We start from the raw sequence: 16,430 nt of genomic DNA, 5'->3' as shown, positions 1-16,430 counted from the left end.
CTATCTGGCCCATCTTCAGAGGACAGCAACCTGTGCTCTGGTGTGTCCTCTGAAGATGCCGGCCACAGAGACTGGCGAAACATTAGGAAGAACAACCTTCAGAACACGGCCAAAGAGCCCAAAAAACCCACAACGACCATTAGATCCTGGCCGTGCAAGCCTTCGCGAATACATTTTTAAACATTATTTGAACCAACTGGGAATATGCCTAAGCTTAGAGGAATGTTGGCTATTAGTCTTACAGAATCCTCAAAATATATGCTGTGTTTTAGTCTGCTCGGTTTCTTCACCAATAAGGCCAGAGCAGATAAACTCATAGGCCTCAGAAGGGGAAAAGAATGAACAAAGATTTTGGAATCACTGAAACATCACAAATGGTAAAATGCTAATGCAGGAGGTCTCCTGCTGCACTAAGCACTCTCCTGATTTCCAGCCATGTGACTGGCTTACTTTTGTTAGAGCTTAGAGGTCCTGGAGGAGTTGCTCTTAAAGTGACAGCAACATATGCTGGTAGACTTGTAACTGTGCTCACTTGTTAAACATAATGGGTGGAGTTTCTCCCTCAACACTGGAGTGATCAAATCAACTCCTGAAGCATGACATCTATTTTCTTTTGTTAATTATTGTTACTCCCAGGACTATGAATGTGACTGATATGAATAGCATCACAAATTGCATGGTCTTTTGAGAGAATTTATTATCATATATTTTGGTAGGTAGACTTTCAGGTTTGAGAATGCTTCCAAATACATGACGCCTGCATCTTTTCCGGCTTTTGACCCTTTGCGATACAATAGCTATCTTTTCACAACATAAAAACATTTCACGGTGGTAAATATTTGTAGTTGGTGTTAGAGCTTCTCTCTTCACTGTCCAGCTATTCAACACTCCAAATATTTTTGTCCTGGCAGGATATACTGTCTAAAGTACAGTATGTTATCTGTAGAAACAGAATAGTTTCCAATAGTGAAAGATGTTGCATAAGAGTGTAATGTATTGTATATCTCTACTCAATATAGCACAGATCACAACATATAGAATGCTGGATTACATTCAGATGAAGGAGGAGTGAACACTAGTTATAAGAAACATACAGTAATTTAATTCATATCCCACTTCTCTGTCCTGCCAAGTGAGATTTGCCCAAAGCCGTTAATGGTACAGAATTAAGCTAGCAATTAAATGGGAATAAAATTACTTCAAAATTTCTAATATTAAACAAAAATAACAGCAGGGTACAAAACAGCACCATAGAAGAGCCAAAGGGCAAGGAAAACATTTCAGTTCTTATTTATGTCTATGATGCAGAGCATGGATGCAGTATTTGCTTATTATGTTACTGCTGGGAACAAAAACATTCCAAAGCTTTATCCTTGTTAGATGAGAGTGTGAGTGTTCAAGTCCAACGGTTACAAAATGTTGATCAACCCAGTTCTATTTTACTACTGCATCAAATCTAGCATACTGACTAAGCTCCTGTGCCCATGTCTGGCCACTACTAGACCTGGGCTAACAATAAATAAACAAGCACTGTGTTCTCTCATCTCAAGACAGACATTTTAACAGCTGGAAAAGGAAATTAATTGAAATTTTAAATTCTTTTTGATCTTTCTCTAAATGATTAGCTTTTTGTAACTGGGAAAAGGAAGTGAGAATTTTATGGTACTTTTAATAAATTAAATTTGATAAGTCAATTGCATCCTTTCCATGATTATAGTGGTCTTGCTATGTAGTGTGTTACCTTCAAGCTTTTATGTAGAGATATTGTTATGTGTTGTCAATTTGCCGCCGATTATAGTTTCTCATGATCTGCACAGTTAAAGGCCTTGCTGGCTTTTTTTTAGAACACATAAATTAATTTCTTGAATTCTTTGATGTGCTCCAGTAACCAGCAGATATTTGCGATATGGTCTTTCCTGCCTCTTCTTATTCAGAATCTAGCTTGAACATCAGCTGTTTCTCATTCCATGTAAAGTAAAAGCCTTTGTTGCAACACCTTGAACATCACTTTGCTAGCATGGGAGATTAGAGCAATGATCCTATTTTTTATTTATTTAATTAATTATTTATTCATTCGTCTATTTATTTATTTATTCATTCATTTATTTATTTATTTATATCCCGCCTATCTGGTCGTTATGACCACTCTAGGTGGCTATAGTTACTGCACTCAATGGCATCTCCTTTCTTGGGGGATTGAATGTATATTGAACATTTCCAAGCATAGGCCATTGTTTTGTTTTCCATATTTATTGGCATATTCTTCTTAGGATTTTGACAAATTCAGTCTCTGTGGCATGGAATTGTTTTACTAGTATTCTGTCCCCTCCTGGTGATTTATTTCTTCCCAGTGCTTTCAGGGCAGTTTCAATTCACTTTCTAGAATTGTTGATTCTTCATCATAGGAGTTCTTTTTAAAGGAATCTGTCATCCTCTTCATCTGTATAGACCTTCAGTATACTGTTTCCACCTTTTTATTTTATTCTAGTGCTTCCCTGTTGGAAGCATTCCTAATCTAGGCTTAAATTTTCCTTTGATTTCTTGCATTTCTTGGATCTTCTGGAAGATATATCTTGTTTTTTTCTCTTTTGTGGTTCCCTTATGTTTCTTTACATTAGCCATTATAATAGCTATCTTTGTCTGTATGTGTCAGTCACTGAAAAGTTGCATTCTGGATTCAATTTATGACCCTATTTCTGTCACCTTTTACTTTTGTTGTTCACCTTTTCTTAACAATGTTGTGTTTCTTCCATAATATTTGTAGGTTCTATCTTTTTGTATTTTTTGCTAATAATACCTGCCTTCAATCCACATTTATTCGGGTTCATGAAGGGTTTAGTAATGCAAATCTGTTCTTTATGTGGTCTTAATATTCATCAGGAATGTTGTTTAACTATTTTTGGGACTAGGATTATTTCAATGCTCTTCTTCAGCTTTACTGTAATATTTTATATTAACAATTCATGATCAGTACCATAATCCAGCCCTGCTCTTATTTTGACAGAGAAGACACAACCTCTGAATCTCCTGCTTCCAATTATGTAGTGTATTTGATTTGTATTGGTTTTATATAGGGTAGAATCCTGGTATCTATCTCTTGAGGACTGGATATGTCACAGAGATACATTTAAAAAATGTTCCTCGGCACCAGCAGATGTTGAATTGCTGGTGTCGATTATCACTTTTAATGCACCTAGCCCCAGCCCACCTATGGAACTGTCCAGCCCCACACGAATCAGCTTGCTCTTTAAAATAGTGCGTGAACCTTCATCAGTATTAATTTTAATTTTTTTAAAAAACATCTATATTAGTTGCTCTAGTTTTCTGAAGGGCTTGCATCACCATTGTTGTCCAGTGGCTTAAGGACAGTACACAAGCCAAGTGTGGGAAAAGTACCGTGTTTTCCCAAGAATAAGACCGGGTCATATATTAATTTTTGCCCCCCCCCCCAATGCATTAGGACTTACTTTTGGGGGATGTTTTATAGTCCTGTCTTCTGGTTGTTGCACAATGGTGGAGGGCGGGGTTTCACTTAACTAGGGCTTATTTGGGGGGGGGGGGTAGAGCTTATATTACGAGCATCCCGAAAAATCATACTAGGGCTTATTTTCAGGGAACCAAGGTATGTGTTCTGCTAACAAGAGATCTGGAAAGAGCATCAAGGTTGGAGGAGTATGGAGGCAGGGGAGGTGTTTGTGACACTAAATGAAAGCCTTATGATAGCAGTGGGCAAAATGTGGCCCTCCAGATACTGTCGGGTCACAACTCCCTGCATTCCTACCCATTAAAGCTATACTGGCTGGAGCTGCTAGAAGTTGCCATACCTTGACCTCACTTGCCTTAGGAGGAAAACTACTAAAAATCCTTCATGATGCACCTGTTGCAGAATACTGTTTCCTACAGTGGATAAATACTTATGAGATGCCTATAAAAAGGTCATGAAGGAAATAAAATGTCCCCAGTGCTATCCTTTATCAACTAGTATTTAGGCTATAATCCAATGCATGCTTACCTGGCAACAATTCCTTAAAAAATCTCAGTAAGACTTGCTTCCAAGATGACAGTTATAAGATTGTGTTGCACGCAGCACACAGCCTGTAAATGTGGACATTACAGGCTATGTAATGTGCCACCTCATCGCAAGTGCCACTGGCAGATCTATCCATGAATTTGCTCACTTGTCTAAGGATGGCTGCTGGACAATCTCCTTGCTTCATTTCAGGTGACTTATCTTTGTTTGCTTGTTTGCTTTAAGTAAATATTTTCTCAATTCAAACTGGATTAGTTTGGATTCACTTATATTTACTTATTTTCTACTCTTTATTCACTGTTATTGTTTTGTTTATTCTCTTTTTTTCCTCTCATGGTTGTTTTGCTGTACACTGAGTGACTCTGAAGACAGGAATAAAAGGAATACAATTTATAAATACATAAACTACATGGAACTGTATACAATTATGGGAAAGCTTATATGTTAAATATTTCATCATTCTCTTTAAATGATTTCAGCTGTTGAATCACAGTGGCAGTAATGGTTGTGATGATGATGATGATGCCATGATAATCATCCAGGTTGTGTAGTAGCGAAATGATGATTAACAGAGTGGTGGGATATAGCTTGGCTAAATCGACTTGAGGCACGTTTGGTGGGCAACAGATGATTTGCTTGTGATTTGATCAGAGCTTAACAACAAGAATTTGACTTCAATGCAGGAGTCTTGGGCAATGGAGAGGAGAGCAGTGCTTGCCATCTAACAATCCTCTTATCGTTCCTGAACTTGGAACCTAAGGTGGCAGTGGGTCAGAAAACATTCTTTTCATTCCACCCCTTCCTGCTCTTTGGTGGGATTTGTTGGATAAGAAAAAGAGACTTCTGCAACTGCTCATCAGAGAGAAAGATTAAGCATTGTTATTAATTATTCTTGTATTACAGTTTCTGGCAGCCAATATTATTGCTATTCCAGCAGCGAGATTGCCAGCAGCACTTAATCAATGCCACTGCTGGTTCAGTGTTATCAGTCTGCAACCATGCGGTATATTATAAATTCGGACTACCCCATAATATTCGCCTTGCAAAAGTGGGGCATTAGTGTTTGCTAAGTGACAAGCCTGGCTTAGAATGCAATCATGTCTTTTACTGTAATATAGCAGGACTGATAGCACAGCCACACTTTGGACCACAAATAACAGCAAATTAGCCATTCAGCTGCAAATGGCCAAAGTGATTACATGAGACTTACTCCTGTAGGCTAGACATGCAAAAGTAGTCAGTGCATCCGCCTGAGCAGCACTGTGTGCTTTCCAGAGATTAACCTTCTTCACACTCCTTGTTTGCACAATTGTCACCAATATAAAAATAATCCATTTCCATACCTCCAAAAATGCTTTACCAACGCAAGGCTGCAGTATCACCTTCATTCTTCCTATTGAGAAGCTGAAAGATAAGGAGGCATATTCCCTCTACCCCATGACATAATGGATGTTTTATTTTCAGGCTGAGCCAAGCTACCCAAAGTTTTTCATGAATACTGATTTTAAACAGAAAGGAAAACGGAAAAATCATCTCCAGTTATTCATTTACTGTATATTACTCTGCTTTCTTGCTCTCTCTCACTGTCCCTCTTCGGCAATTTCACCTACCATCAATTATGTCATCAAAACACTGTGGATTTCCATTGGCACTGTGACATCATCCCTATTCAATATGATTTCTTATTGGCTGGACAAAAATAGGCCAAATTCAGAAGGCATTGCCCTTTCTCATAAGCTACTCTTATTTGCTCTTAATTACCGCATGCAGCTATGCTGTGTAACATCACATTTTCATTATTTTGCTAAATTCAAGGGATCTCAACCTTTGGCCTCTCAGTTATCTTGGAGTTCAAATACTAGAAGCCCTAATTAGCATGACTAGTTGGCAAGGGCATTGCAGGTCTAAGACTAAAACATCTGGAAGACTAGAGCTGTTGGCCACTACACTAGATGATCCAAAGAATGGTTCAAATTTTTCCCCATCAGAATCCAGGATAGGGTCACAGCTTCTTGTTGGGGACATAAGTGATTGCAGATCCTGCCTGCTGCTTTCTAATGAGTTCTGGACCTACTCTGAAAGTTAACATAGTTGTCCTGTGCAGAGAGAAGGTGCTTTGGGGGGTGTGTTGTACTTTGAGAACCCCAGCAGAAGCAGCAGGGTCACATCCTGGCATTACTACATATACTGTAGCCTTACAGCCTTCTTGTCTTTGTTTGTGAATTTGCTTGCCTTCTATCTCTTCAGTGTTCATAAGTCTTTGCTATGGGTCTTTGCTGTTAAAAAAAGGAAAAAGAAACAAAGTGGGCATCATGGATACAAGCCTGCCAAGCTGTTGATCAGACTCACTCTATTGTCTGAACAGCAGCTCATGGAACAAGACATCTAGAATGCTCAATATGTTGAGCAAATTGCAAATTATGGTAATACTCAATTTCTACAATGGTTTATCTGTAGCTGTTACTATTTGCCTTGCAGAACTGCCAACGTTTTAGGAAGGTTGCTCCCTCAGTCAAATAGGATTTAAAGGAAATCCATCTGGGCACAGTCAAGAACATGATCAGATGTTGACTACTCAATCCAGCAAAAGTTCAAGTTGGACTATGATTTATTGGCGAAGGACACATGTATCACACTGAAAATCCAGGGTCAGGCCTTCTCACTGTCACTTGACAGGATGAAGTGGCAGGTGCTAGGAAAATTCTTTGCCTCAAACTCTCCAACTGGCATCCAGAAGAGACAAGCCTGAGGCTAGAGAAACCAATTGCATGAAACATCTTCATGTGTTCAATGCAAAATTCTGTTGTCTATGGAAGAAATTATTTCTTGTTTTTGTTCAGAAACATAATCCAATAATGATATGAAGCCATTCTGTCACTTTTCCATTTTTCTGTTCATTTTCATTATTAAAGACTTCATGCATTTTATAATTTATTAAAATTCCTTGTTTCATTATTTGTTTGATTATATTTGATATGTTTCGTTATGTAATTTTTTTGGAGTACTCCTCCTTTAAAAAAAAATACTTTAACTCTTTACCTCATTTTTGCCCACTGATTATAGCAGCAATACTGGCAGACATAGTTCCAGTGAATCCTCTCGTTGTTTTCGTTTTATTTCTCCAATATTTCTCTGAGGATGTGTCACGCTTGGGCATTCTGGAAGTAAAAGGCTGCTGCCATTTTGGTGATGGCTAGCCTTTTCTCCCAATCAGTCTCTTAAAACAGCACAAAAACTGGGAAATTCTGGAAAAATAAAACAATGTTTTCCAGGACCATCTACCAAACCCAGCTCCTCTGCTTTCGATTCTGGAAAAAGATAAATATGGAATGCCCAAATTGATATAAAGATAGCAGATATGTGTGTGTCCCTTTGAACCTGTCCAGTACTTGGTTTAGAAGGAATGAAAGGAAATGAAACATATGGGTCCAATTTAGTTCATTTGTTTTAAAATCAACACATATTCCTATTAGAGAACCCCATACTTTGGTTCACAGTAAGTGTACCTGGAAGTTCCATTCTGTGTATAAGTTGGGACTGGTGTTCAACCTGTTTGGCTGGGTTTACAGTCTTCATACTAAATGTGGCTTTATACTACAGCTCCTAAATTGGCTTCTAATTCCATAACAGGAACTAAACAGCATTCCTAAATTGTGAGCCTTAGCTTTTAGATCCAGACTTAGGTTGAATTTCTGTTAAAATTATCTTTTTCTACATAGTAGACTTATAAAGATTCACAGAGGAGAGTAGCTTCAAGTTCCACGGAGTCCACCCCCTTATCATTAACTAAAATTGTCTCAGTAATTCACTGTGAGACATCTGTAGACAAAAGAATAGGAAATGTTTCTTTACTTACAGTTGCTTGAAATTACAAACTTGTGTATACTGCTTTCTCCACTGCAAACATGTTAGTAACCAACTGAACAGATATATAGCAGCGAACATCTGCCACCAACCAAAAGAGGGATGGAGCACAGCAGAGAGGTAGGGCTCTCTTTGAATTTCAAAATTTAGAAGGAACAATTGCATAGTGCTAGATAAACAATCACCCCAGCCCAGAAAAAAAGTCCCTCCCAGTCATTCAAACTACAGACCTCATGCAAGGTTGTAAATAAAACTTAAACGTAAGAAAATCTTCATCTTTGAGCAATTCCATGTATCAATCCTAGTTATAGTAGACATGAAATTGACTGCAGAATTTGAACCTTTTGTTTTGTTCATAAAGTGGTAGATAATAAAGTTGCTAAAGGCAGATAATCCGTGATTTTGTTAAGGAGGCATGCCATTAATTAATTGATGTCATTTAATATCTGTTTTCTTATTTAAGCTTGAATTAAGTTATTTGTTGTTGTTCTACATTTTGTTGACTTTTGTTTTTACCTGTGATATTAGATTCCATGGGTGTCAACACCTAGTAAATACAAAACGTATTAAATGGCAAATCAATGAAAAAAACTGGTGGCAGTATCTTTCATGTAATACAGTTGCCTACAGTCCATTTCCCTGGAATTGACACCACACTGATGAAATGTTTAAACACAAGGGCTTTGAATCTGACCAGCAATGCCCTAGTATAGCTTTTCTAGCAAATGACTTCCTACTGCTCACATACACCCTTGGGACCTGGTAGCTTTCATAAAGGGCTGACATTCCTACCTCTTGTTTCTCCCATGCTCCACCTTTTGTGCTGTTCTGTAAAAAGAAAAAGAAAAATCCCAATATGCGTCTATTTTTTAGTGGCAGTGATAATGCACCTTTTACCTGGAGTGTGTGTAATGGGATGTGACAGCACCAGAGGATGAGAAATTTCCATTATTCTATTATTTATCCCATTTCTTCAGAGGTTGGAGCAGATTATACTTTGCCACGATGCAGCCTATTTGTGTCTCCTCTGTCTCTCTGAACACAGGCTATTTTCCCTGCTTTCTATCTTCCTATATCTTACTTCCTGGTGACTAAACCATACTCATCACCGTGTGTTATCTGTACACTCTGTCATGAAAATTTTGCAAGGAAAGAGTGAGGAATGCACATCTTATTGTCCACCTTCCAGGCTCACTGTATAGCAAGGATGGGGGACCATTGGCCGTCTGGAGGTTTCAGACTAGAGCTTCCTCAATCCCACACGACTGGATTTCTGAGAGTTGAAGTCCAATAATCTGGCTAAGAGTATGAAGAATGCTCACTAAATTCTGCCTTTTCCCCTTTAGACTGTGTCAGTTTGACCATCCAACAAGGCATCTTTGAGCCCTGAAAAGTTCCTCACCTCAGGATGAAAGCAGAGCACTTTTTAAAGATCTCTGAAGGACACAGGACTATTCTGTATTCAAAGGATGTACATAGGCACATCCTTCAAGCCCGTAAACCCCATAACACACACACACACAAACACAAGAGAGAAATGACAAGAAAACAGGCTAGATCTCATTGTATATTCACAATTCCACACACCTCTTATGGCTGTTTACCAGTTTTCCCTGAAAATAAGACAGGGTCTTATATTAATTTTTGTTCCGCATTAGGGCTTATTTTCAGGGGATGTTTTATTTTGCTCTCATACAACAATCTTTTGTTAAAATACAGCCATGTCATCTTCTGCTGGTTGCTGCACAATGCTGCACAATGGTGGAGGGCAGGGTTTCACTTGACTAGGACTTATTTTGGGGATAGGGCTTATATTATGAGCTCTCTGAAAAAACATACAAGGGCTTATTTTCAGGTTAAGTCTTATTTTCAGGGAAACAGGGAATACTCCTTTTGATTCTAACTCAAGCTACCATTGAAACACCATGATTATATACTAGATATTGCACACTGCACAAAACACCACTATTTCGGGAATAATTGCCATATGTGTTCTACAGGGACTACAGGTTGGCCATCAGGAGACAGAAGAGAAGCCTTCAGTACTTTGTAGTCAAGATGCTCAAATCTATTAGAACTTCACATTGGAAATAAAGAAACAAAAATGGAATTTTGTGGCACCTTAAAACATGATTTTATTATTTGATAAACTTCTACTAGTCATATCTGATGAACTGGGAGTCTAGTCAGCGAATTCTTATACCATAATTTGCTAGTTTTTGAAGTGCCCTAGGACACAGGCCATTTAGAAGTCCAGAGCACCATTTACACACTGTGAACTTGCTTTCTTCTGTACTAGTTTGGTCTATCAAGTCTTTGCATGCACAAAACTTTACTTCTTCATCTTATACTCACGCCTTGCATGTGGATGTTTCCCTGGCCTCCCACCTGAGCAGACAGGTCTTAGAGTGCAAGATCTCACCATATGTGATATCTGGCTCAGCAAAGGAAGCTGGCGTGCTCATCTTCTGTTTACTGCAAGGAGGACATTCACAAATTCTTTCCTCCTCCTCACCTCCACCACAAAAGGCAAAATATCCCCACTGAGGTCATCTTCAAAAAGGTTATGGAATTAATTTTAGAGAAATATCCTTGCCCTCTGTGCTTACTTCCATATTAATGATCTCCTGAGTGATGGCTCTTGAAACTGGCCCCATTGCAGTTCAGAATGAAGTTAGAATATATGCTGTTTAATGAGGCAGGGATGACAGCCTCTAATATTGAAAAGTCATGTGTCCTTAGAAGAAGAGTGGGTACCAACACACACACACACACACACACACACACACACACACACACACACACACACACACACACACACACACACACACACACACACACACACACACACACACACAGAGGGATAGCTATTTTCTCAGTGAATGTCCTCTTGTGATCCAATAAACTATAAGAATGTACAATAGTACTTAAGTCTCTTATCACACTTTCAAATGAAGAGAGCATCTACTTGTGATCCTTAAAAGAATTCTGTTAAGTTAGCATTGTTATCCTCCACCTTACAGATTGGGTACACCAGAAGTCACCTCAGGAGTTCACAGTGAAGGACAGAAACCAGAGACATTCTGATTTGTCACTCAATGTCTTTAGCCACTACTTGGAACCACCCCACCCCCAAATATGTGAAATTGTGATCTAATTATTACTCCAAAAAGCTAGGTTGATAAATTTCTTTGTGCTCTGATGATGGTCTATGGGGTTAGTGAAAAATACACTTTCAAGAAATCTTCTCAAGCTCCTCGTGATTTAGGACCAGCCCTAACATCAGACAAAGTGATGTGGGCAATTGATGGAGCCAGCTCAGTAGATGCTGTGAGGGAGGGGAAAGCAGTAGGCAGGTGCTAAAGGATTGGTCTCTACGTGCTTTGTAGTTCCACACCCATGAGTCAGCCTCCTGCTCCCAAAAATATATATATGAAAGTTTTACTGGGGTAAAACAAGCTAACCAACAAACAAAAATAACAAGAAGAAAATGGGAGGGGCAAAAAGAAGGGGTTTCCAAGGACAATTTTTAACCTTTTCCAGTGGAAGCATTAGAATCTTAAGGAACACAGAAAGAAAAAAAACAGTCTCATAAGTATTCTCTCTTTTGAAATGAGGAAAAAGAATGCTATTTAAGACAAGAGACCAAATCTTGAATCAATAGAAACTAAAGTTGACTCACTATATTCCCCCTGATTCAATGGGATTACTCTAGTTGTTACTTACTCCTGCATTTCAACTATTGAGGCATAACATTAAATTGGAATGACTGCAGTGAAAGCATTCAAGGGAAAAAAAGATGAAGTGTGATCACACCTACAATCATACCTTGCAGAATTTCAGAAGCTCATAATTTCAGCAACTCAGCAGGAATCTGGTCTATTACTCCATTACAGGGGGGAAAAGGCTCCAAATGTCTGCTCATATATCCCTACAATCCAGCACAAGAAGCAGTACACATGGCAGTATAATTACTTCCCTATGGTCCTAAAATTCTGATGATAAAAGTACAGTGGTGCCTCGCTAGACGATGATAATCCGTTCCACTGAAATCGCTGTTTAGTGAAATCATTGTCTAGTGAAAAGCATTTCCCCATTGGAATGCATTGAAACCTGTTTAATGCGTTCCAATGGGGAAGAATCATTGTTGTCTAGCGAAGATCGGCCATAGGAAAGCTGCTTTGCGAACCGCTGATCAGCTGTTTAAGTCACTGTCTTGCGAAGCTTAGGTCCCGAAAACACCTGTTTTGCGAGTGCAGAGGAAGCTGTCAAAATTGTCGTCTAGCGAAAATCAGTTTGCGAAACAGGGACCAAACATTGTCCAGCGAAATTTCCCCATAGGAATCACTGTTTTGTGAATCGCTATAGCGATCGCAAAAAGTCAATGTCTAGCGAAAAAACTGTCATGCAGGGTAACTGTCTAGCGAGGCACCACTGTATTCTAACTGGTTAATTAAAATAAAGAAACAAAACCAAGACCACTTCTAGTTTAGGTGTGATCCATCATAACTGGGACATTAGGTACATGGATGTTGTACCTCAAGGCACTAAGAGCCACCCCTACCATTAGGAAAAGAGAGCTGATGTCCTTAGGCAGAAGTCTTTGGCTGATCCTGAGAGACCAACCTATTGTCAGTTGTTTACTTCAGTAGTTTTGTATGTTTACTGCCAGGAATAGGGAAAAAAAGTGTTGGTGAGATGTTCTGTGTCCTATGCCAGAGCAATGTGATTGACTTTGGGCTACTACCCAATTTAACTCAGTTACATTTGGGATAGGGAATAAGATGTCCATGCTGGATCTGTAAATGTATGGAAACCTTGTTCCTGGGTCATCTGGTTTTGCTGTGTTCCAGACATGTAGAACAGTCCTGACAGAGGACCTTGGAGAAGTTCCTTTCCCCCCCTCCTTTTCCTTTTTCTGTTTATTTCTATTTTTGAGTGCAATTCACAGACTCTCCCAGCTAGCATGGCCAGTGGACATTCTGACTGGCTGCAGGATTCTGGGAGGCCTAGTCCCAAGTAGGAACTTCACCAAGCTGGAAATGTACTCCTTATGGGATGTTTCCCTTTTACTCACAGTTTCTCCTTTAGCACAGGGCCAATTCCGTTTTGCTTGAGTACTGTTCTCTTGGCTCTGTGGTATAGCTATATTCTAAATCCACAATGCACTTTGCAAGGATTTAGTATTTTATATCCAAGAACCAACCTCTCCTTCCTGAAACACAAATAGCACTGCAAACATGGCCCCAGTTGGATACAACCCAAAGGTAAAGGTAAAGGTAAAGGTAAAGGTTCCCCTTGACAATTTTTGTTCAGTCATGTTTGACTCTAGGGGGCAGTGCTCATCTCCTTTTCCAAGCCGTAGAGCCAGCGTTTGTCTGAAGACAAGCTTCAGTGGTCACATGGCCAGTGCAACTTAGACACGGAACACTGTTACCTTCCCATTGAGGTGGTCCCTATTTATCTACTTACATTTGCATGCTTTCGAACCACTAGGTTGGCGACAGCTGGGACAAGCGACGGGCGCTCACTCTGTCACGTGGATTTGATCTTACAGATGAAGATCTGCAGACCTTACAGCACAGAGGCTTCTGCGGTTTAACCCGCAGCGCCAAACAAACAAACAAAAAGCCCATGAGTTCCATGCACAAACCATTCACTGTAGAAGGAGCCACCAACAAAAAAAATGAAGTCCCCAGAATTCTCTATAATTGAAACATGTCCAGAACCAAATCTCCAGATGACTCTATGTTTCACAGCCTTCTTCTTTGTACAAAGCCTCAGGAAGGTAGTTCTAGAGATAAAATGTTCAAGGCCTTAAGAATATTAAAAGGACTGGTACAAGTACAGACAATCTCTGTGAGGGTTTGGTCTTTCATTTTCCCTCATGCATATGTATTAATATTCTGTTATCCAAATCCAGGTGACCGGAGCAGAAGTCGTGCTCCAAGGCAAGAAGAGCTTGTTTCTTGTTCATCCTTCTCTCTTTTAAAATCAACACTTCATAGCCAGAGTTCCAGCCTAAGGATTTTCTCCACCCACTGAAGCTGAACCAGATAACCCGGGGGGGAGGGGAGTAGGGTTTCACACTGGCATGCTTTCTGAACTGAAGTATGGATATTGGGGGGAAAAAATCTGTTGGGGACCAACTTCTACAGGAGTTTTGCAGGAGAAGTTTGAAAGCAAGGTTCACCGGGGGTATAAAATCCTACTCAGGGATAGTTTTAGAAAGTTTTTGTATGTTTTGCCACAGCGTTTCCCCAGTGTATTGCTCTGCGTGAATCTTTGCAAAGGCATTTCCACAAAGCAAAACATTGCCTCAGAACTCGCACCTAGTAGCCATAGGTCACTCTCAAGCAGTGAGCGCATCCTAGCTTTCTCTTTCTTCTTTTCTTGCTGCCTTTTTGTTTCCAAAGGAGAAGGCAGCTTGATGCAGAGAAACCTGCTGGATGGTATTTTACACAACACGGCAAAGCTCAGATACAGCTTTCTGTCATCACACTTTATACTTTTCCTCTTGTTTTCCCTGATCTAAGTGGCTTAGAAAGAATGTTCACACACATTCTGGGTGGCTTATTTTTTCTCTCTCTTCCCCATCTCATAAATAGATTTTGGCACAGGAGTAAGGCACCATCAACCAGAAAGTGCTAGTCAATCAGAAAATCAAATCGCAGTTCCAGTGATTTACTGTTGATTTGTGAGTACCTAATTTTTTAATGAGCACATGCCATCCCAATGTGTGTAAATATAGATTTTTAAATCTGCTCACACAAAATACATAAGCAATTAAACTTCCAGGTTGCTAGCTGTGATGTTAATGTTAATCTACATCTGACATTAGCAATGCTTCACAGATACTTGCCGCTTTCCATTTTCCTTGGAAAGCTTTACTTCATGCTTCTGGTGCCCTTAAACTGTGTCTCTATAATATTTACCAAGCTTTTTTGTGTGCATATGGGTGGGCGGGTGTGCTGCAATGTGTGAAATTTGAAAGTAGGGTGTTAAATAAATGCCACTTTCCACCATACAACATAGCATTGCCTGGGCTTCTGAAGAACAGTGAGGACCTAGAAGTGTAAAATTCCTGAAATAATTCTCAACATGCTTATAGATCTTGTTTTCAGTACTGAAAAAAAGAACCCTTCTGAGGTGTTTTACTTATGATTTGATATCTGAAAAAGACTGCTGGCAACTTTAAAGGAATAACCCCTGCAGGTGCACTAATAGACATATTGAGTTCTTCTCTGTGGCATTGAGTGAAAGTGTCCTGCTGGCTGCAGGGCTGATGAAAGAACTGTGCTTTAAAGAAAAGAGGGTGTGATTCATTCATTGGTTATCACCACCAATGCACAGAGGGAGGGTGGGAGAATCTTTTCATAAGGTGAATAATGGTTGGAGCTGGATATTGAAGACCACTCATAACTGATAAGATTTTAAGGGCTAACCAAATACTCTCCTAAAGACTTTGTCACAGGCCAGCAGTACAGAATGATCAAGACTAGAGGGGGGCATCTTGCAGCTTGAAGTCCCAATGTGGACCTTAGTCTAACATTATGTACCCCTTGGCTTAATTTGAAGCTGGCCTGCGTGTAATTAGTTCAGATCTCTGGAAGGGTCACTTGCTCCTTTCCTGGTAGTCCACTGGATGGGGGAGAGAAGGACAGAGAGAAAGAAAAGACTGTGACAGAAAGAAAAGAAAGATGATGGTGAGGCAACACAAGAAAGGGTAATCTTGTGGGCTAGAATTTGGACCAGTACTTTCTTGGAATACTGCTCCCAGAATTCCCGAGCCACCAAGGCAACTAGGTTGCTGCCTAGAGGATTCTTGGAACTATAGAACCAAACTGTTTCCCCCCAGATTTGTGCTCATCATCTTAGATTGTGCAATGCTGCCGTGCAGTCATCAATATGAGCAGGGGGCCGGACCTGATGGCCTTCTAGGCCTGTGAGAAGGAGCAGCCCTTGTTAAGGGGAGAAGGCAGTGAGTCGTCCTCTCAGTCATCGAGACAGCATACAGTCACTTACCAGCTGTATATCTGAACGTGCAGGAATAAGAGAGTGGGGAAGGAGGTGAGGAAAAGTGCAGGGAACTAACAGCCAAGATAGATCTTCCAATTGCCGAAGGGTATCTGATGATGGGAAGAGAGGAGAGGGCAGTGATAGTGGAAGAGATAAAAGAAAGACTGGATTGGAAGATGAGGCAGAATGTGAGGGAGAGGAAAGGGAGAAGGAGACCAAGAAAGAGGAAGATAGGGTGGCTGGAGCTGGAAGACCCTTGGTATCACGAGATGGTAAAGATGAAACTCCCATTGAAGGAAATAGAAAGGTAACAGAAAAGTAAACTGATCTCTAAACTATCATACTGGAGGTTGCATGAGAGGTGGGAGCAAAGGAAAAGAAAATGAGGAGGAGTGGTTGTCCAGTTGGACGAACCCAGACCTATAGCATGGACTGTGTATGTTTACGCAAGAATGGAGTTCCTTAGAAGAGCGAAGAAGAATCAGAACTGATCGCTCAACTCAAAACACCCACTGAA

General features: G+C 40.0%; 1 long non-coding RNA gene across 1 annotated transcript in view; it reads right to left on the bottom strand.

The window, feature by feature from the left end:
* Nucleotides 1–16,430, bottom strand: part of LOC144588030 (uncharacterized) — a 335,763-nt gene that overhangs the window by 33,797 nt on the left and 285,536 nt on the right. The gene's annotated exons all lie outside the window — the stretch shown is intronic.

Source organism: Pogona vitticeps, chromosome 3 (assembly GCF_051106095.1).
Source record: "Pogona vitticeps strain Pit_001003342236 chromosome 3, PviZW2.1, whole genome shotgun sequence".
NCBI classification, from domain to species: Eukaryota; Metazoa; Chordata; class Lepidosauria; order Squamata; family Agamidae; genus Pogona; species Pogona vitticeps.
Note: the sequence above shows the minus strand (reverse complement) of the source record. Positions and strands in the feature narration are given on the sequence as shown.